The sequence below is a fragment of the Heptranchias perlo genome, unplaced genomic scaffold (genome assembly GCF_035084215.1).
Source record: "Heptranchias perlo isolate sHepPer1 unplaced genomic scaffold, sHepPer1.hap1 HAP1_SCAFFOLD_54, whole genome shotgun sequence".
Taxonomy (NCBI): domain Eukaryota; kingdom Metazoa; phylum Chordata; class Chondrichthyes; order Hexanchiformes; family Hexanchidae; genus Heptranchias; species Heptranchias perlo.
In genome coordinates this window covers 5,048,892-5,071,340 of record NW_027139559.1, presented here as the reverse complement: position 1 = coordinate 5,071,340, position 22,449 = coordinate 5,048,892, and the positions used below count along the sequence as shown (strand labels likewise).

Genomic DNA, 22,449 nt, shown 5'->3' with positions numbered 1-22,449 from the left:
CACAGTCCGCCCGGAAAATAGAAAGTGAAGGAATAAAATAAAAGCCAAATTGGTCACATTAAACTCCACACTTAAAACAGCACAGAGCTCAAAGATTGAACGTCATTTACCGAGTGGCCTCTCCCTGTCCTGTAAAATACGAACATTTTCTAATTCTGCTGGGTGAGATTGTTATTTTCTGACTTTCATTTTATGTTAAATATAAAATAAAGGCGGACGTTGTCCCGTACCTTCGGCTAACAGGTGCGATACAGATCTGGCGCTCAGTGCGAATATTTGCACTCTCGCCGTTTAATAAATAAATGGCGGGTTTCTTGCGCTTTTCTCGACACGTGCCCTGTATTATGTGTATAATTGCGGCAGAGAATGTATCGCGCGTTTAGATATATTAAATTTGTCGGGAATTAATAAAATTGGGAAAAAAATCTCAGCAATCATTAAAATAATACAAACCCCTCCAATATTATCGAGTCTCCAGCAGAGAAACAGGCCATTCGGCGTTTATGCTCCAAACGAACCTATTCCCCCCCAACTTTTTCTAACCCTATCAGCATATCCTTCTATTCCTTTCTCCCTGATGTGCTTATCGAGCTTCCTCTGAAATGCATCTATGCTATTTGCCTCAATTACTGCTTGTGGCAGCGCGTTCCACATTCTTAACACTCTTTGGGTAAAGAATTTACTCCTGAATTCCCCATTGGATTTATTAGTGACTATCTTATATTGATGACCTCTAGTTATGGACTCGACCACAATGGGAAACATTTTCTCCACGTCTACCCCACCAAAATCTTTCATTACCTTAAAGATTAGATCACCCCTCAGCCTTCTCTTTTCTAGAGAAAAGAGGCTCAGCCTGTTTAGTCTTTCCTGATTATTATATACCCTCAGTCCTGGGATCATTCTTGAAACTTTTTTGCACACTCTCCATTGCCTCTACACCATTTAATAATATTTAGACCAGAACTGTGCACAGTACTCCAAGTGTGGTCTAACCAAGGTTACATACAAATTTAACATAACTTCTCTGATTTACAATTCTATCCCTCTAGAAATGAAACCCAATGCTTGGTTTGCTTTTTTATCGCCCTATTAACCTGTGTCGCTACTTTCAGTAATTTGTGTATCTGAATCCATAGACCCCCTTTGCTCCAGTGCTCCATTTAGACTCTTATTTTCCAAGCAATATGTGGCCTCAATAATCTACCCATCAAAATGCATCACCTCACACTTATCTATATTAAAATTAATTTGCCAATTACACACCATTCAGTAAGATTATTGATGACTTCTTTCATTTTGACACAGGCTTCCTTTCTATAAACTACACCTCCCAATTTTGTGTCATCCACAAGTTTGGAAATTGTACTTCCGATTCCCGACTCCAAATCGTTAATGTAAATTGACGGATCAAAGACTCAAGTTGCTGTTCACAACGTGAACACTTAGACGACTCGGTCACACTGGAGATCACAACCAACTGAGGGGAACTCATAGAATCATAGAATAATAGAAAGGTTACAGCACGGAAGGAGACCATTCGACCCATGGACTCCACGCCAGCTCCGTGCAAGTGCAATCCAGCTAGTCCCATTCCCCCGCCCTATCCCCTTAGCCCTGCTTTTTTTATTTTCAAGTAATTACCCAGTTCCATTTTGAAGGCCATGATTGAATCTGCCTCCACCACCCCATCGGGCAGTGCATTCCAGATCCTAAACACTCGATGTAAAAAAGATTTTCCTCATTTCACCTTTGGTTCTTTTGCCAATCAGCTGAAATCTGTGTCCTCTGGTTCTTGACCCTTCCGCCAATGGGATCAGTTTATCTCTATTTACTCTGTCTCGGCCCTTCATGATTTTGAATACCTTGATCAAATCTCCACACAATCGTCTCTGTTTCAGGGAGAACAACCCAGGCTTCTCCAGTCTATCCACGTAACTAAAGTCCCGAATCCATGGAATCATTCTACTAAAACTCTCTTGCACCCTATCTAAGGCCTTCACGTCTTTCCTAAAGTGCAATACCCAGAACTGGACAAAATATTCCAGTTGTGGCAAAATCAGTGTTTTATAAATGTTCACCATGACTTCCATGCTTTTGTACTCTATGCCATTATTTATAAAGCCCAGGATACCATATGCTTTTTTAAACCGCTTTCTGAATCTGCCCTGCCACCTTCAACGATTTGTGCATCCAAACCCCCAGATCTCTCTGTTCCTGGACCCTTTTAGAGTTGTGCCCTCGAGTTTATTTTGCCTGTCCTCGTTCTTCCTACCGAAATGTATCACTTCTCATTTTTCTGGGTTTAATTTCATCTGCCACGTGTTTCCACGCCACCAGCCTGTCTATATCCCCTTGAAGTCTATCACTATCCTCCTCATTGTGTGCTACCCTTCCAAGTTTTGTGTCATCTGCAAATATTGATATTGTGCCCTGTACACCCAAGTCCAAGTCATTCATATATATCAAGAAAAGCAGTGGTGCCAGCACTGACCCCTGAGGAACACCACTGTACAGCACCCTGCAGTCCGCAAAACAACCTGATAGAAGTATTTAAGATTAATGACGGGTTTGATAGGGTGGACGTAGAAAAGATGTTTCCATTTGCGGGTGAGAGCAGAACCAGGGGTCGTGAACATATATTCGTCACTAATAAATCGAATAGTGAATTCAGGAGAAACTTCTTCACCCAGAGAGTGGTGAGAATTAGAAAGGAGCAGTTGAGGAAACTCACAGAGATGCATATAAGGGGACGTTCGATAAACACATGAGGGAGGAAGAACATAAGAATATTAGAAATAGGAGCAGGAGTAGGCCATGTGGAACCTCGAGCCTGCTCCGCCATTCAATAAGATTATGGCTGATCTTCGACCACAACTCCACTTTCCCGCCTGATCCCCATGTCCATTGATTCCCCTCGAGTCCAAAATTCTATCAATCTCAGGCTCAATATAGACATTGACTCAGCAACTACAGCCCTCTGGGGTAGAGAATTCCAAAGATTCAAAACCCTCTGAGTGAAGAAATTCCTCCTCATCTCAGTCTTGAATGGCCGACCCCTTATCCTGAAACAATGCCCCCTAGTTCTAGACTCTCCAGCCAGGGGGAATAGTCTCTCAGCATCTACCCGATCAAGAATCGTCCGAATCTTGTATGTTTCAATGAGCTCACCTCTCATTCTTCTAGCCTCCAGAAAGTATAGGCCCATTCTACTTAATCGGTGGAAGTGTTGATGTTGGTCAGCCCTGTCATTACAAAACTCCTTCTGTTCACCTCAGAAGGTTCTGTCTCTCGCTTGAGTCCGGGTTCCACAGGAAATTGTTTCACGGGTCAGTTCTGAGTGTTGCCAATATTCCGTGGGGGTTATCAGCTGCCTCAAATCTTGAATTCCCTCCCTAAACCTCTCTGCCTATCTCTCCTCCATGAAGACGCTCCTTAAAACCAACTACTCCCCAGATCACCCAACCCTACCTACTAACCTTCTCACCATATCCCTCAATCCCTACCGACACATCTTCCCCCCATATCCCCCAATCTCACCTACCCACCTTCACCCCATAATCCTTCAATCCCACTGACACAGCCATCACTCGCATCTACGCTCCCTGACCATATCCTTCACTCCGACTTACCCATCCTCCCTCCATATCCCTCACTCCCACTTATCAATCCGCTTGCTCTATACCATCGCCCCATCTGCCCACCCTCTCCCTATAACGCTCACTCCCACCTACCCACCTTCTGAGGAGTTCAGAAGATTCTCTTCCCATTAAGAAGATTTTTGAGACTCAGAATCACTCTCAGGTGTATTCCAGTTTCTCGAGGGGTATAAAGAGCTGTTCGGAACATTTTGTTCCTGACACTCAACCTTTCCCTCAAACTCTGACTCCAGTCTCACAGAACATGGTTGACTCTTAACTGCCCTCTGAAATACGACCGTGGCATCAGACAGGTGCACCCAGCCCAGTCGGGCCTGCAACGTCCTCCGTAAGGTAGCACTCTCGGCTCTGAGTCAGAGAGTCGTGGGCTCGAGACGCATACACTCCAGAGACTCGAGACCCAGAACGCAAGCTGAGACTTCCCGGTGCCAGTACTGAGGGAGTACTGCACTATCGGAGGGTCAGCACTGAGAGAAATCTGCATTGTCGGAAGGTCAGTACTGTGGGAGTGCTGCTCTTTTGGTGGGTCAGTACTGAGGGAGCGCTGCACTGTCGGAGGGTCAGGACTGAGGGAATGCTGCACGGTCGGATGGGCAATACTGAAGGAGTGCTGCACTTTCGGAGGGTCAGTACTGAGGGAGCGCTGCACTGTCGTACGGTCGGTACTTGGGGATGGTTCCACTGTCGGAGGGGCAGTACTGAGGGAGTGCTGCACGTTCGGAGGGTTAGTACTGAATGAGTGCTGCACTGTCGGAGGGTCAGTACTGAGGGAGGGCTGCAAGGTCAGAGGGTCAGTACTGAAGGATTGCTGCACTTTCGGAGGATCAGTACTGAGGGAGCGCTGCAAGGTCAGAGGGCAGTACTGAAGGAGCGCTGCACTGTCTGAAGTGCCGACATTTGGATGAGATGTTAAACCGAGGCTGCGTCTGCTTTCTCTGGTGAACATATTGGAAGGTGAGCAGGGGAGCTCTCCCCCGTGTCCTGGGGCCTAAAATTAACCAACCAACATCACTAAAAAAAGATTATCTGGTCATTGATCTCATTGCTGTTTGCGGGATCTTTCTGTGCGCAAATTGGCTGCCGCATTTCCTACATTCCAACAGTAACTGCACTTCAAAAATACATCATTGTCTGTGAAGAGATTTGGGACGTTCTGAGTTTGTAAAATGGCGCAATTGAAATGCAACTTCTTTCTTCTTCTTTACCCTCAAACACCAGTCAACATCTGCAATCCTCTATCTCCAGTGAGTATCTGCAACCCACTATATCCAGTCAACATCTGCACTCCTCGATCTCCAGTCAGCATCTTCAACCCTCCATCTCCAGTTAATATCTGCACCCCTCTATCTCCGGTCAACATCTGCACCCCTCTATCTCCGGTCAACATCAGCACCCCCTAGCTCCAGTCAATATCTGCACCCCTCTATCTCCGGTCAACATCTGCACCCCCTAGCTCCAGTCAATATCTGCACCCCTCTATCTCCGGTCAACATCTGCACCCCCTAGCTCCAGTCAGCATCTTCAGCCATCTATCTCCAGTAAAAATCTGCGCCCTTCATCTCCAGTCAGCATCTTCAACCATCTATCTCCGATCAACATCTGCACCCCTCTATCTCCAGTCAATATCTGCACCCCTCTATCTCCGGTCAACATCTTCAACCCTCTATCTCCAGTCAACATCTGTTTCTCTCTATCTCCAGTCAGCATCTGCACCCCTCTCTCAACAATCCACATTCGTTTCAGGTCAAACATGGACAAAGAAAGCTCCTTCTGATTACCACCTTCCGCCCTCCCTTAGCTGATGAATCAGTCCCCCTCCATGTTGAACAACACTTGGATGAAGCACTGAGGGTAGTGAGGACACACAATATACTCTGGATGGCCGAGCCCTGAAAGAGACAGAAAACAGACTGGACTTCTTGCACGTTTTAGAGAACCAACAAGAGGGAATAAACGACTTCATCTCATCCTCACCAAAACCCCCGACGAAGACTCCCGAAAGCCTCTTCACCAACTACAAGGCAGAAGTCCGGAATGTGAACTTACCTGGTTGGGTACAGCTCCAGCAACGCTCAAGGAGCTCGACACAATCCAGGACAAAGCAGCCCGCTCGGTCGGCAGCCCTTCCACCACCTTAAACATCGATTCCCTCCATCAAAGGCGTGTTAATTCAGTACCTCACGCTCTTGATATGCACATGAAGTGCCATAACCTACAAGGCTACGGACCAAGTGCTGGGAAGTGGGATTAGGCTCGATTGCGCTTTTTGGATCGACAGACACAATAGGCCGAATGGCCTCCTTCTGTGTCGTAATTTATCTGTATTTTCTATATTTCTATGTTATCTCTCTCTTACACTCTGACATACCGTGCAGTATTAATTCAGTGTCTCTCCCGTCCTGGAATATCCTGCAGTATTAATTCACTCTCTATCTCTCACACCTTGGAATGTCCTGCAGTATTAATTCAGGTCTCTCTCTCTCGCACATGCCCTGCAATAACCTGCAGTATTAAATCAGTGTCTCCCTCACACACCCTGGAATATCCTGCAGTATTAATTCAGTGAAACTCTCTCGCACACCCCCTGGATTATCCTGCAGTATTAATTCAGTGCGTCTCTCGCACATCCTGGAATATCCTGCATTATTAATTCAGTGTCTCTCTCTCGCACACCATGGGATATCCTGCCGCATTAATTCAGCGTCTCTCGCTCTCTCACATACCCTGAAATATCTTGCAGTATCAATTCAGTATCTCTTTCTCACATACCCTGAACTATCCTGTAGTATTAATTCAGTGTTTCTCTCACACCCACAACCCGGAATATCCAGAAGTATTAATTCGATATCTATCCCACAAACACACCCTGTAATATCCGAGAGTATTAATTCAGTGTTTCTGTCACACACCCTGGATTATCCTGCAGTATTAATTCACTGTCTCTCTATCGCACAAACTGGGATATTCTGCAGTATTAATTCAATGTCTCTCTCGCGCACACACTGGAATATCCTGCAGTTTTAATTCAGTCTCTCTCTTACACAACCTGGAATGTCCTGCAATATTAATTCAGTCTCTCTCACACACACCCGCTGTCATCATACAGTGTTACTTCAGTGTCGCTCCCTCGCACACACCCTAGAATGTCCGGAAGTATTCATTCAGTGTCTTTGTCGCGCATACACCCTGGAATATCCTGCAGTATTAATTCAGTGCCTCTCCCTCGCACACATCCTGGAATAACGTGCAGTATTGATTCAGTGTGTCTATATCGCACACCCTGGAATATCCTGCAGTTTTAATGCAGTCTCTCTCTGTCGCACACATCCCGGAATAACTTCCAGTATTAATTCAGTGTTTCTCTATCACACACCATGGAATATCCAGCAGTATTAATTCAGTTTTTCTCTCCCGCACACACCCTGGAATATCCTGCCGTATTAATTCAGTGTCTCTCTCTCGCAAGCCATGGAATGTCCTGCAGTATTAATTCAGTTTCACTTTCACACACTCTGGATTATCTTGCAGTTTAAATGTTGTGTCTCTCTCTCGCACAGCTTGGATTATCCTGCAATATTAATTCACTGTTTATCTCGCATAACCTGGAGTATCCTGTAGTATTAAGTCAGATCTCTCTCTCTCCCTCTCTCTCTCTCTCTCTCTCTCTATCTCTCTATTTCTCTCTCTGTCTCTTTCGCACGTGCCCTGCAATATGCTACAGTATTAATTCATTGTTTCTCTCACATTCCCTGGAATATCCTGCAGTATTGATTCAGTTTCTCTCTCACACACCTGAAATATCCTGCATTAGTAGTTCAGTGCCTCTCTCACACACACACTGTGGAATATCCTGCAGTGTTAATTCAGTGTCCCTCTCACACAACCTGGAATATCCTGCAGTATTAATTCAGTGAATCTCTCTCGCAAACGCACTGGAATTTCCTGCAGTATTAACTCAGTCTCCCTCTCTCTCTCTCGCACATGCCCTGCAATATCCCGCAGTATTAATTGAGTGTCGCTCACACACACCATGGAATATCCTGCAGTATTAATTCAGTGTGACTCTCTCACACACCCTGGAATGTCCTGCAGTATTAATTCAGTGTGTCGCTCTCACACACCTGGAATATCCTGCATTAGTAGTTCAGTGCCTCTCTCACACACACACCCTGGAATATCCTGCAATTTTACTTCAGTATCTCTCTTACACACACACACACACACACACACTGGAATATCCTGCAGTGTTAATTCAGAGTCTCTCACACACACACCGGAATATCCTGCAGTATTAATTCAATGAATCTCTCTCGCACACGCACTGGAATTTCCTTCAGTATTAACTCAGTCTCTCTCATTCTCTCGCAAATGCGCTGCAATATCCTGCAGTATTAATTCAGTCTCTCTCTCACACACCCTGGAATATCGTGCAGTATTAATCCAGCCTCTCTATCGCTCGCATATCCTGCAATATCCTTTAGTATTAATTCAATTTGTCTCTCTCACATACCCTGGGATACACTGCAGTATTAATTCGATGTGACTCTCTCACACAACCTGGAATATCCTGCAGTATCAATTCAGTGTCTCTCTCACACACCCTGGAACATCCTGCAGTATTATTTCAGTAAATGTCTCTCGTACACCCCCAGGATTATCCTACAGTATTAACTCAGTGTCGCTCTCTCGCACATACCCTGGAATATCCAGCAGTATTAATTCAGTGTCTCTGCCGCACACCCTGGAATATCCTACCGTATTAATTCAGTCTCTCTCTCTCTCTCTCTCTCTCTCGCAGATGCCATGCATTATCGGACAGTATTAGTTCAGTGTCTCTCTCTCTTTCACATTCCCTGGAATATTCTGCAGTATTGCTTCAGTTTCTCTCTCACACACCCTGAAATATCCTGCATTAGTAGTTCAGTGCCTCTCTCACACACACACTGTGGAATATCCTGCAGTGTTAATTCAGTGTCCCTCTCACACAACCTGGAATATCCTGCAGTATTAATTCAGTGAATCTCTCTCGCAAACGCACTGGAATTTCCTGCAGTATTAACTCAGTCTCCCTCTCTCTCTCGCACATGCCCTGCAATATCCTGCAGTATTAATTGAGTGTCGCTCTCCTGCTCACCCTGGAATATCCTGCACTATCGAATCAATATTTCTCTCTCTTGCACCCACCCTGGAATATCCTGCAGTATTGATTCAGTGCATCTCTCTCACATATCCTGGAATATTACTTTCGTGTCTCTCTCTCGCAAACCATGGATTATCCTGCAATTTTAATTCAACGTCTATTACGCACACTCTGGAATATCCTGCAGTATTAATTCAGATCTCAATCTCTCTCTCTGGCACATGCCCAGTAATATCCTGCAGTATTAATTCAGTGTGTCTCTCGCACATCCTGGAATATCCTACAGTATGAATTCAGATCTCGCTCTCACTCTCGCACATGGCCTGCAAGATCCTACCGTATTAATTCAGTCTCTCTCTCTCACACACAGACCCTGGAATATCCTGCATTATTAATTCAATGAATCTCTTTCGCACACCCATGGATTATCCAGCAGTATTAGCTCAGTGTCGCTCTCTCGCACACACCCTGGAATATCCAGCAGTATGAATTCGGTGTGTCGCTCACACACCCTGGAATATCCTGTAGTGTTAATTTACTGACTCTCTATCCCTCTCGCACATGCCCTGAACTATCCTACAGTATTAGTTCACTGTCTCTGTCACTCACACCCTGGAATGTCCAGCAGTACTACTTCAGTGTTTCTCTCAAACACACTCCCTGGAATATCCTGCAGTATTAATCCAGTGTTTCTCTCTCTTGCCCTGGAATATCCTGCAGTATTAATTCAGTTTCTGTCTCACACATCCTGCTGTATTGATTCAGTTCCTCTTTCGCACACCCTGGAATAACCTGCAGTATTAATTCAGCTTCTCTCTCTTACTCTCTTTCACATTCCCTGCAATATCCTGCAGAATTAGTTCAGTTTCTCTCATTCGAACACCCTGGAATATCCTGCAGTATTAATTCAGTGTCTCTCTCTCGCACGCCTTGAAATATCCTGCAGTTTTATTTAGTGTCTCTTGCATATTCTGGAATATCCTGCAGCATTAATTCAGTGTCTCTCTCTCGCACACACCCTGTAATATACTGCATCATTGATTCAGTGTGACTCTCTCACATACCCTGGAATATCCGGCAGTATTAATTCAGTGTCTCTCTCACATACACTGGAATATCCTGCAATATTAATTTAGAGCGGAGGTCCGTCTCTCGCACATGCCCTGCAATATCCTACAGTATTTATTCAGTGGCTCTATCTCTCACACCCCGAAATATCCTGCAGTATTAATTCAGTGTCTCTCTCTCACATACCCTGGAATGTTCTGCAGTATTGATTCTGTGTCCCTCTCACACAACCTGGAATATCATGCAGTATTAATTCAGTGTCTATCTCCGGCACACCCTGGAATATCCTGCAGTATTAATTCAGTGTCTCTCTCCGGCACAATATGGAATATTCTTCAGTATTAATACAGTGTCTCTCTCACACACCCTGCAATATCCTACGGTATTAATTCGATTTTTCTCTCTCTCGCACACCCTCTGCAATATCCTACGGTATTAGTTCAGTGTCTCGCTAACACGCCATGGAATATCCTGTGGTATTAACTCAAAGTCCGTCTCTCGCACGAACCCTGGAATGTCCAGCAGTATTAATTCAGTGTCTCTCCCGCACATCCTGGAATATCCTGCAGTATTCATTCAGTCTCTCTCTCTCTCTCTCTCGCACATACCCTGCAATATCCAACAGTATTACTTCATTGTCTGTCTCTAGCATCCTGGAATATCCCTGAGTATTAGTTCAATGTCTCTTCCGTCCACCCTGGAAGGTCCTGCAGTATTAATTCAGTGCCTCGCTCTCACACACACCCTGGAATATCCTGCAGTATTAATTCAGTGAATCTCTCTCGCACACCCCCTGGATTATCCTGCAATATTAATTCAGTGCTTCTCACGCACACCCTGGATTATCCTGCAGTTTTAATTCACTGTCTATCTCGCACACCCTAGAATATCCTGCAGTATTAATTCAGTGTCTCTCTCTCTCTCTCGCACATGCCCTGGAATATCATACAGCATTAGTTCAACGTCTCTCTCCCTCTCACCCTGGAATATCCTGCAGTATTGATTCAGTGTCTCTCTCACGGACCCTGGAATGTCCAGCATTAATAGTTCTTTATCTTTCTCACACACACACGCTGGAATATCCTGCAGTATTAATTCAGTGTTTCACTCTCACATACCCTGGAATACCCTGCAGTAGTAATTCAGAGTCTCTATCTCTCCCACACACCCTGGAATATCCTGCAGTAGAAACTCAGTGTGTCTCTCTCGCACACACCCTGGAATACCCTGCAGTAGTAATTCAGAGTCACTCTCTCTCCCACACACCCTGAAATATCCTGCAGTAGAAATTCAGTGTCTCCCTCTCGCACACACCATGGAATATCGTGCAGTATTAATTCAGTGTCTCCCTCTCGCACACACCCTGGAATATCCTGCAGTATTGATACAGTGTGTTTCTCTCACAAGCCCTGGAATATCGTGCAGTATTAATTCAGTGTCTCCCTCTCGCACACACCATGGAATATCGTGCAGTATTAATTCAGTGTCTCTCTCTCGCACACACCCTGGAATATCGTGCAGTATTAATTCAGTGTCTCTCTCTCGCACACACCCTGGAATATCGTGCAGTATTAATTCAGTGTCTCCCTCTCGCACACACCCTGGAATATCGTGCAGTATTAATTCAGTGTCTCTCTCTCGCACACACCCTGGAATATCGTGCAGTATTAATTCAGTGTCTCTCTCTCGCACACACCCTGGAATATCGTGCAGTATTAATTCAGTGTCTCTCTCTCGCACACACCCTGGAATATCCTGCAGTATTGATACAGTGTGTTTCTCTCACAAGCCCTGGAATATCCAACAGCATCAATTCAGTGTATCTCCCGCGCACACAATGTAATACCCTGCAGTGTTAATTCATTGTCTCTCTATCGCACACACCCTGCAATATCTCGCAGTATTAATTCAGTGTGTCTCTTTCATACCCGTGAGTTTCATGCCGTATTTATTCAGTTTCGCTTTCTCTCAAAGGTATGTGATGTCAGTCCAGGATTATTCTGGGTCTGTGTCTGTTAAAAAGGGTGTTGTTGTCAGTCCCGGATCATTCTGGATCTGTGTCTGTTTGAAAGGGTGTTGTTGTCAGTCCCGGATCATTCTGGGTCTGTGTCTATTTGAAAGGGTGTTGTTGTCAGTCCCGGATCATTCTGTGTCTGTTTAAAAGCGATGTGCTGACAGTCTCGAATCATTCTGTGTCTGTTAAAAGGGATGTGCTGTCAGTCTCGGATCATTCTGTGTCTGTTTAACCTTGGAAGTGAAATCAGACTGCGAAATATTAAACAGCAAGTGGAGCGAGATGGAGCGAGGGGTTCGGTTTCATGTGGAGAGAATAGTGCGGTTGGAGTTGATGGGTTAAAAGCCATGTTCGTCTACCTGGCACATCCTGTCACCTGAACTCACGTGTTAAGCCTTTTATGTGGGCCCAAGCTCACAACCTTGTTATCTGAAAGATCGAGAACTGCCAACTTAGTCCACCTGCCAACTAATCAGCAGTAATAGAGAAGGGAAATAACATTTCTCAGGATATTATCAGACAGCGGTCAGTCCCCGTGTGTGTGATGATGAAATGCAGCAAACTCTCTGTGCCAGAACTGATAAAAGCGCTTCTCTCGGTAGTTGGTGTCCTGGTTCTAACTCAGTCCATCACTGCCCGAGAGGGGCTCGGCGCAAGAGACATCAGTCTAGTTGGCATATTAAAGTGCACGGAGAGCGGGCAGTAAGGAGGGGTCTGATTTAGAGCTCATGTGGATGCAATACTTGGGGTGGAGTTAAGGGTTAAATGTCCTGCTTGTGTTCCTGGCACATCCTGTCAGATGAGCTCATGTTTTAAAACCTGAAGTGGGACCAAAAACACAACCTTGTGATCTGAAAGATAGAGAACTGCCAACTAAGGCAAGCTGCCAACTGATCCACCATCACACAGAAGGGAAATTCCTTTCCCTGGATATTTTCAGAGAGTCACTCCCCATATACGTGATTATAAATACAGCAAACTCTCTGAGTCTAGATACAGAACGCGAGTACTCCTGCCGACTGATCCTGACGCTGAGGAACTCAGCGGAAGATGATGAAAGTTCTGTTCTTGGCATTTGTAGTCCTGGTGCTGACTCAGTCCATCACTGCTCAATCTTGTGATGGTTACAATGGTTTCGGAGGTAAATTTCTCCGATCTCAGCACCAAGTGTTCAGACAGTTTCATTGTGTTTAAACTATTTTATTCTCTGACTGAATCTCACTGTTCGATTGGTTAAATGATCACGATTGTAAAATTTTAAGAATGACTGAAGAATTTAATCTGAACCAGTTCAACAGGTAAATCCCCCGATTGTTTAGTCGGTACCTGAGCGGGGAGTGGGAATGGTGGGTGTTGTGTGAGGATCCAAACAGACCAGGAATTAAAGCACAAATTACTGGCCAGTGCCGAGTCACCGGATCTCAACCGGGGCATTGACCTGTTTGGGAGACTGTAATTGGCCTCGGTACCCAGGTACTGTGGAGTGGGAATCTCACAGCTCCTGCTCCCGATCAGTGCTGCCTGCTACAAAGGGTGAGAATGTGGACGGGATCTGGAACTATTTCAGCCCCTTTCCCCCACACTCACTGCTCATACCCACAGACAAAGAATGGTGAATTGGGAGTGATACTGGAGGCGTCTGAGGAACCGATCCCCAGACATGAGTCAGATTTTCATAACATGAGGGGAGGGGATTGGATCAAAAGGGTTTCAAAATAGGTTTTTAAATACTAATAATTCTGCAGCCTTCATAGAGATCAGGATATGAGGACACTAAATAAGTGGACGAGTCAAGGGGTGAAACTATCAATTTTCAGGAGCCGGGTGTCAGTTTGCCTCAGTTGGGAGTTGAGTGAACAAGTTATGGGCTGATGTTCCACTCCAGTACATACAGCCCAGCACTGGGGGAGTGCAGCACTGTTGGAGGTGTCATCTTTTGAATGAATCGTTAAACGGAGACCCTGTCTACCTGTTCATGGGGCAGGAAACACTTGGTGACATTATTTGAAGAGCTGGGAGTTCTCCTGGTTTCTTGGACCAACATCACTCTCTCAACTAACATCACCAGAAACTCCCCACACTGTCAAATCTCATTTGCTGTTTGTGGGACTTTGCTGTGAGCAATTTGGTTACAAAACAGTGTCGGTACTTCAGAAATAATCCTTTGTCTGTGAAACTCTTTGGGCCCTTGTGTTAACGGGAAAGGCGCCATGGAATTGTTAGATCTTTCTTTTCTTTGTCTCTAGTCTCAGAAAGCGCGAACGGTGGGCTCAATTCTGTGGAAAAAACTATTGGGCTGCCCTTGAGAACAAAGAGTGAGTCTCTGCAGGTCGGGGAGGTTTAATGAAGTACAAATGAGCTGAGGTTCATGTGTGGTCCAGAGTGAGTCCCAGTAACACGGACAGACTCAGCTTCATGTTTTCTCATCGTTCTCCTTCCCTCTGTGTCCAGAACGGTCAATTAATTAACTCTTCATTTTGGATTTTAGGTCACGTCGACACCTGCAGCTTGTTTGGAGCAATGTGTCGTGAAGGCCCCTGTAACACAAACGGGGAGACACTGCCGATATTCTGCGGCGTTGGGTTCCAATGCTGTGGACCGAACGAGTGAAAGATCCAGTGATGGATTCTCACCAGCCCGAGCTCTCCAAGTTCTCACTGAATGAAACCTTCGTTCACGGGGAGCTGGCTCTGTTTGATTGTGTAGGTCCCACAACCCCTGACCCTGTATTACTGCTGTCTGAATAATGGGCTTTACTCAGAAATAAATCTCACTGCATTGATCACAGCTTCATATCCGTGTCTTGTTTCTCTTTAGGATCATTGTGTCCGAGGATGGGGTGTTCAGTGGTTTTATGAGGCTGGGGGAAGATGTGGGAATAGGAGGTAATGGGAAGCGGAGACCAGAGCAGGGAATTTCTGAAAGTGCCTCATAACACATTTAGAAAGTTACTGAGATAAGACAGGTGGCCCAAAGTGTCAGCACTCTGACCATTCAAGGTTCAAGATATCTCACTTGAACGGGTTTTTTCAGGCAGATTGGAAGGAGACACACATTGCATCAGGCCCATCAGATTGCTTGATCGGACATTGAAGCGGGAGCTTTACTCTGAATCTAACCCGTGCTGTACCTGCCATGGGAATGTTTGATGGGACAGTGTAGAGGGATCTTTATTTTTTATCCAATTCGTGCTGTTCCTGCCGTGGGAGTATTTGATGGGGACAGTGTAAAGGGAGCTTTACTCTCTATCTGACCTGGAAGAGTTTGATGTGTTAATGCAGGGGGCGATTGACCAGAGACCCATGTGTCGCTGGCAGTCTAACTCGATGCTTCTGTATGAACCTGCTCTGACATCAGCAACTGTCTCAAAATCAATACTTACTGAACAAAATGTTATGGGTTCAAAATCTGTGATTATAACCCAACAATGCTCTTAATATAGAAGAATAAAAATATCAGAAATATTTAACTGTGTAAGAAAGCAGGGATGAAATATGTTCCACCTTCTGTCTCTCTCTCTCCCTGCCTCTGCCAAATCCCTCGGTCTCGTTTTCTCTCACTTTTTCCCTCTTTGACTTATTTTATTTCTCTCTATACTTCATCTATCTCTGCCTCTGATTCTTTATCTCTGGCCCTGTCACTCACTGCCTCATTCTCTCTCTTCCATTCACCTTTACGGGGACTCTCTTTTCTTTCTCTCAATCCCTCTCTCTCGACCTCTCGCTAATTTCACTCTGCCTCGTCTCTCTTACACTTCCTGCCTTCCTCTCTTATCTATCTCACGTTCCCTCTTCTTGCCTCAACGGACCGTGTGGCCTAATAGGTAAGGCGTCTGACGTCGGGGTGAATTATAATACGATCAGACGATTGTTGGTTCGAATCCTACCGCGGTGATTTTACTGTGTACAGTTCTGGTCACCCTATTATAGAAAGGATATTATTAAACTCGAAAGAGTGCAGAATAGATTTACGAGGATGCTACCGGGACTTGATGGTTTGACATTTGGGAGAGGTTGGATCGACTGAGACTTTTTTCCCTGGAGAGTCGGAGGTTGAGGGGTGATCTTATCGAAGTCGATAAAATAATGAGGGGCATAGATAAGGTCGATAGTCAAAATCGTTTCCCAACGGTAGGGGAGTCTATAACGAGGGGGCATAGATTTAAGGTGAGAGGGGAGAGATACAAAAGGGTCCAGAGGGGCAATTTTTTCACTCAAAGGGTGGTGAGTGTCTGGAACGAGCTGCCAGAGGCAGTAGTAGAGGCAGGTACAATTTTGTCCTTTAAAAAGCATTTGGACAGTTACATGGGTAAGATGGGTAGAGAGGGATATGGGCCAAGTGCAGGCAATTGGGACCAGCTTAGTGGTATAAACTGGGCGACATGGACATGTTGGGCCGAAGGGCCTGTTTCCATGTTGTAAACTTTTATGATTCTATGATTCTATGCCTCGCTCTCATTCCCCCTCACTCCATCTGTGTCATCCCTCTTTCTTCTCTCTGCCTCATTGTTTCTCGCCACTTCTGTCGATTTCCTGTCTCTCTCTCCTCTTTCTATCTCTGCCTCATTCTCTTCCTTTCCATCTCTGCTGCTATATCTTCCCTCCCTCCTTTCTATCTCTCTGCCTCATTCTCTCTCTCCTAACCTCTCTTCTCTCTCTCGCTCTCTCTAAGTCTCTCTCTCTCTTATTTCCACCTGTCACTGTTTCCTATCTGTCTGTCATTTACTTACTTTCTCTCTCTGTCCGTGTCTTCGTTGTAAGTTAAGATCCCTGATGTAACAGGACTATCCCAACACAAGCAATTTCACACTGAACCCAGCCTGTACTCTGAACACATTGCATGAGCTGATCACATCTTCTGCACCCTTAGTTCGCAAATGAGCTGCTCAGGATGTGCAAGGCCCACCAGTGGCCTGGAGTCCTGGAAGACTTTGCCATTGCTCGAGAGGGAAGCCTGCTTTTGGTTCTAAGTTGTGCCGCACCACGGCCCCCACTTCTCACCCAGCCTCGATTCCTGAACTCATTTTATTACCTTCCATCTTTAAGTGACATATACACAATCTTCTTTATCCAGGAATTATCCATGCCTCTGTTTTGCTTCTCTCTCTAAATCTTCTGGACCTTGTTTTTCCTTATTTTTGACAGTCCGTCTCTGTAACTGAATCTGTTTGTTCATTTTCAAATTTGATCTGCAATTTTTGAACAGCTGGCAAGCAATACCTGCTATTCTGCCAAGCGTATTTCCACAAACAGAGATGAATCTAGGGAGCAGGAATTAACCTTGTGAACCTTCGTTTCACCTCCTCTCAGGCAACTTTGTCTTTCCTTAGGTAAGGAGACCAAAACTGTACACAGTACTCCAGGTGTGATCTCACCAGTGCCGTGTATAATTGCAGCAAATCTTCCTTCCTTTTTTAACCCAACCCCCTTGCAATAAAGGCTAACATGCCATTTGCCTTCCTAATTGATTGTCGTACCTGCATGCTAACTTTCTATGATTCATCTACAAGGACACCAAAAACCCTTTTAAATCCCTATATAAGCACACGAGGGAGAAATTAATAGAAGGGGATGCTGATAGGGTGAGATGAAGTAGGGTGGAGGAGAGATAGAACAGGAGTTAAAGTTCAAAATTGGGTTAAGGCCAATTTTACTAAGCTGAGAAGTGATTGAGCAAAAGTGGAATGGAAACAGCTACTTGAAGGTAAATCAGTGTCAGAGCAGTCGGAGCCATTAAAAGGGGAGATTCAAGGGTTTCAGAGTAAACGTGTTGCCACAAAGATAAAGCGTGGGACTGTCAACTCTTGAGCCTCCTGGATGAGAAGAAGCATCCAGGGTAAGATAAAGCAAAAAAGAGAAGCTTATGACAGACACCAAGAGCTCAATACTGCAGAAAGCCAGGTGGAGTATAGAAAGTAAAATTAAATTAAATAGGTGAAATTAAAAAGGAAATTAGGAAAGCAAAATAAAATACTGGCAATTAAAATTAGGTAAAACCGAAAAATATTTTTTGAATACATAAACAGCAAGAGGATAACGAAAGAAACGGTACGGGCTATTCGATAACCGATGTGTGGAGGTGGAAAATGTGGGTATGGTTCTTAATGAATACTTTGCTTCTGTCTTCACAAAGGAGAGGAATGATGCAGGAATTGAAGATAAGGAGGAGGATTGTGAAATATTGGATGGGATAAATATAGTGATAGAGCAAATATTAAGGAGATCAGCATCTTTTATATTAGATAAAACACTAGGCCCGTATGAAATGTATCCCAGGCTGTTAAGATAAACAAGGAAGGCAATAGCGGAGGTTCTGACCATCATTTTCCAACCCTCCCTAGCTACAGGTGTGTGCCGGAGGATTGGAGGACTGCTAACGTTGTACCATTGTTTAAAAAGGGAGAAAGAGATAGATAGAGTAATATATCCAGTCAGTCTTACCTCGGTGGTGGGCAAATTATTTGAATTGATTCTGAGGGATAAGGTAAACCGTCATTCAGAAAGGCACGGATTAATCAAGAACAGTCAGCATGGATTTGTTAAGGGAGGTTCGTGCCTGACTAACTTGACTGAATTTTTTGAGCAGGTAACAAGGAGGGTCAATGAGGGTAACGCGTTTGATCTCGTGTGCATGGATTTTAGCAAGGCTTTTGACCAGGTCCCACATGGCAGACTGGTCAAAAAGTACAAGCCCATGTGATGCAAGGGAGAGTGATTGATTGGATCCAAAATTGGCTCAGTCGCAGGAAGTAAAGGGTAATTGTCGACGGGTGTTTTTGCGACCGGAAGGCTGTTTTCAGTGGGGTTCCACAAGGCTCAATACCAGGACCGTTGCTTTTTGTGGTATCTATTAATGGTTTGGACTTGAATGTGAGGGGCTTGATCAAGGAGTTTACATGTGATACAAAAATTGGCCGTGTACTTGTCAGTGAGGAGGAATGCTGTGGACTGGAGGAAGATATTAATGGACTGGTCAGGTGGGCAGAAAAGTGGAGAATCGAATTCCATCCAGAGAAGTTTGAGAACATAAGAACATAAGAACATAAGAAATTGGAGCAGGAGTAGGCCAATCGGCCCCTCGAGCCTGCTCCGCCATTCAATAAGATCATGGCTGATCTGATCCCAACCACAAATCTAAAGAACACAAGAAGTAGGAGCAGGACCCGGCCACACAGCCCCTGGGCCCTCTCCGCCACCCACAGGGCATTGACCGATCCGAACTCAGCTTCATGTCCAATTTCCTGTCCGCTCCCCATAACCCCTAATTCCCTTTACTTCTAGAAAACTGTCTATTTCTGTTTTAAATTTATCTAATGATGTAGCTTCCACAGCTTCCTGGGGCAGCAAATTCCACAGACCTACTACCCTCTGAGTGAAGAAGGTTCTCCTCATCTCAGTTTTGAAAGACCAGCCCCTTATTCTAAGATTATGCCCCCGAGTTCTAGTTTCACCCATCTTTGGGAACATCCTTACTGCATCCACCCGATCAAGCCCCTTCACAATCTTATATGTTTCAATAAGATCGCCTCTCATTCTTCTGAACTCCAATGAGTAGAGTCCCAATCGACTCAACCTCTCCTCATATGTCCGCCCCCTCATCCCCGGGATTAACCGAGTGAACCTTCTTTGTACTGCCTCGAGAGCAAGTATGTCTTTTCTTAAGTATGGAGACCAAAACTGTATGCAGTATTCCAGGTGCGGTCTCACCAATACCCTATATAACTGCAGCAATACCTCCCTGTTTTTATATTCTATCCCCCTAGCAATAAAAGCCAACATTCCGTTGGCTTTCTTGATCACCTGCTGCACCTGCATACCAACTTTTTGATTTTCTTGCACTAGGACCCCCAGATCCCTTTGTACTGCAGTACTTTCCAGTCTCTCGCCATTAAGAAAATAACTTGCTCTCTGATTTTTCCTGCCAAAGTGCATAACCTCACATTTTCCAATATTATATTGCATCTGCCAAATCTCCGCCCACTCACCCAGCCTGTCTATATCCCCTTGCAGGTTTTTTATGTCCTCCTCACTCTCTACTTTCCCTCCCATCTTTGTATCATCTGCAAATTTTGATATGTTGCACTCGGTCCCCTCCTCCAAATCGTTAATATAGATTGTAAAGAGTTGGGGACCCAGCACCGACCCCTGTGGAACACCACTGGTTACTGGTTGCCAGTCCGAAAATGAACCATTTATCCCAACTCTCTGCTTCCTGTTCGATAACCAATCCTCCACCCATGCCAGAATGTTACCCCCAATCCCGTGATTTTTTATCTTAAGTAATAATCTTTTATGTGGCACCTTGTCGAATGCCTTCTGGAAGTCTAAATACACTACGTCCACTGGTTCCCCTTTATCCACCCTGTACGTTATATCCTCAACGAACTCAAGCAAATTTGTCAGACATGACTTTCCCTTCATAAAGCCATGCTGACTTTGTCCTATTAAATTATGCTTATCTAAATGTTCCGTTACTGTCTCCTTAATAATAGACTCCAAAATTTTACCCACCACAGATGTTAAACTAACTGGCCTATAATTTCCAGCCTTCTGCCTACTACCCTTTTTAAATAACGGTGTTACATTAGCAGTTTTCCAATCTGCCGGGACCTCTCCTGAGTCCCTGCAGATCATGCATTTGGGAAAGGCAAACAAGGCAAGGGAATGAACAATAAATGGGAGGATATTGAGAGGTGTAGGGAAACAAAGGGACCTTGGAGTGCGTATCCACACATCCCTGAAGGGAGCAGGACAGGTAGATAAGGTGCTTAAAAAGGCATATGGAATACATTCCTTTATTAGCCGAGGCATAGAATATAAGAGCAGGGTGGTTATACTAGAACTGTATAAATCATTGGTTAGGCCACAGCTTGAGTACTGCATACAGTTCTGGTCTCACATTAAAGGAAAGATGTGATTGCACTCCAGAGGGTACAGAGGAGATTTACGAGGACATTGCAAGGGCTGGAGAATTTTAGCTATGAGAAAAGATTGGCTAGGTTGGGTTGTTTTCTTTGGAACAAAGGAGGCTGACGGGAGATTTAATTGAGGTATATAATATAATGATGGGACTGGATAGAGTGGATAGAGATTACCTGTTTCTCCTAGCAGAGATATCAGTGCCAGGGGACATAAATTTAAAGTAATTGGTAGAAGGACTATAGGGAAGTTGAGGACAAAAGATTTCACCTAGAGGGTGGGTGGGGGTCTGGAACTCACTGCCTGAAAGGGTGGTAGAGGCAGAAACTCTCAACTCATTTAAAAAGCTCTTGGATGAGCACTTGAAGTGCCGCAACCTACAGGGCTACGGACCAAGTGCTGTAAAGTGGGATTAAGCTGGATAGCTCTTTATCGGCTGGTGCGGACGCAGTGGGCCGAATGACCTCCTTCTGTGCTTTAACTTTCTATGATTCTATGCCTTTATGTTTGTGTATGTGTATGTCTGTGTATGTGCCTTGATGTATGTGTATGTGCCTCTATGTGCGTATGTGTGTGTATGTGCCTTTATGTGTGTGTATTTGCCTGAATGAGTATGTAAGAGTATTTGTGCGTGTGTGCCTTTCTGTTTGTGTATATCTATGTGTGTATGTTGCTTTATGTGTGTGTATGTGTATATATGTGTGTATGTTCTCGTATGTGTGTGTATGTGCCTTTATTTGTGTGAGTGTGCCTGTATGTGTGTGTGTGTATGTATGTATGTGCCTTTATATATGAATGTTATGTTTGTTTTGTGCCCTTATGTGTGTGTCTGTGCCTTTATATGTATGTATATGCATGTATATGTGTGTGTGTGCCTGTATGGATGTGTATTTGCATGTGCGTGTGTATGTGTGTGTGTATCTGCGACTTTATGTGTGAGGATGTGCCTTTATGTGAATGTATGTGCCTATATGTGTTTGTATGTGTGTGCATGTGACTGTATATGTTTGTGTATGATGAAAGTGTTGCTCTCGGTAATCATGCTGCTGACTGCCCGAGTGGGGCGGGTGGAAGAGAGACCAGACTAGTTGAGATATTAAAGGTCAGATTTCGCGCTGCATCAATATCAGAGATGTTTCAGGCCTATGTTATACAATGTTACAGAGTTTAGAGATGTTTCAGGCCTATGTTATACAATGTTACAGAGTTTAGAGATGTTTCAGGCCTAAGTTATATAATGTTACAGAGATTGGAGATGTTTCAGGCCTGTGCTACACGTTGTTGCAGAGATAACAAATGTTTCAGCCCTACGTTATTCATTGTTGCAGAGTACAGATGTTTCATGCCTATGTTATACATTGTTGCAGAGATTACTCATGTTTCAGCCCTACGTTATTCATTGTTGCAGAGAGTACAGATGTTTCATGCCTATGTTGTATATCTTCATAAATTACGACCCTCCAGCAGTTCCTTTGATAGGCAGCTGCAGAGGATTTGTTTCCCGGGAACGCAAACGTTGCAAAGTAAACTGAAATTTCCAACAGCTCATCTAGGAAGTGGTCGATTAGCTCAGTTGCTTAGGGCACTGAAAAAGTATTTTTATGTTGGTGCTGTCAGTCCCGGATCATTCTGTGTCTGTTTAAAATGGGT

At 44.6% G+C, this 22,449-nt stretch overlaps 1 long non-coding RNA gene across 1 annotated transcript in view; it reads right to left on the bottom strand.

Moving 5' to 3' along the window:
• LOC137315163 (uncharacterized) overlaps nt 1-22,449 on the bottom strand; it is a 59,106-nt gene that overhangs the window by 1,113 nt on the left and 35,544 nt on the right. The gene's annotated exons all lie outside the window — the stretch shown is intronic.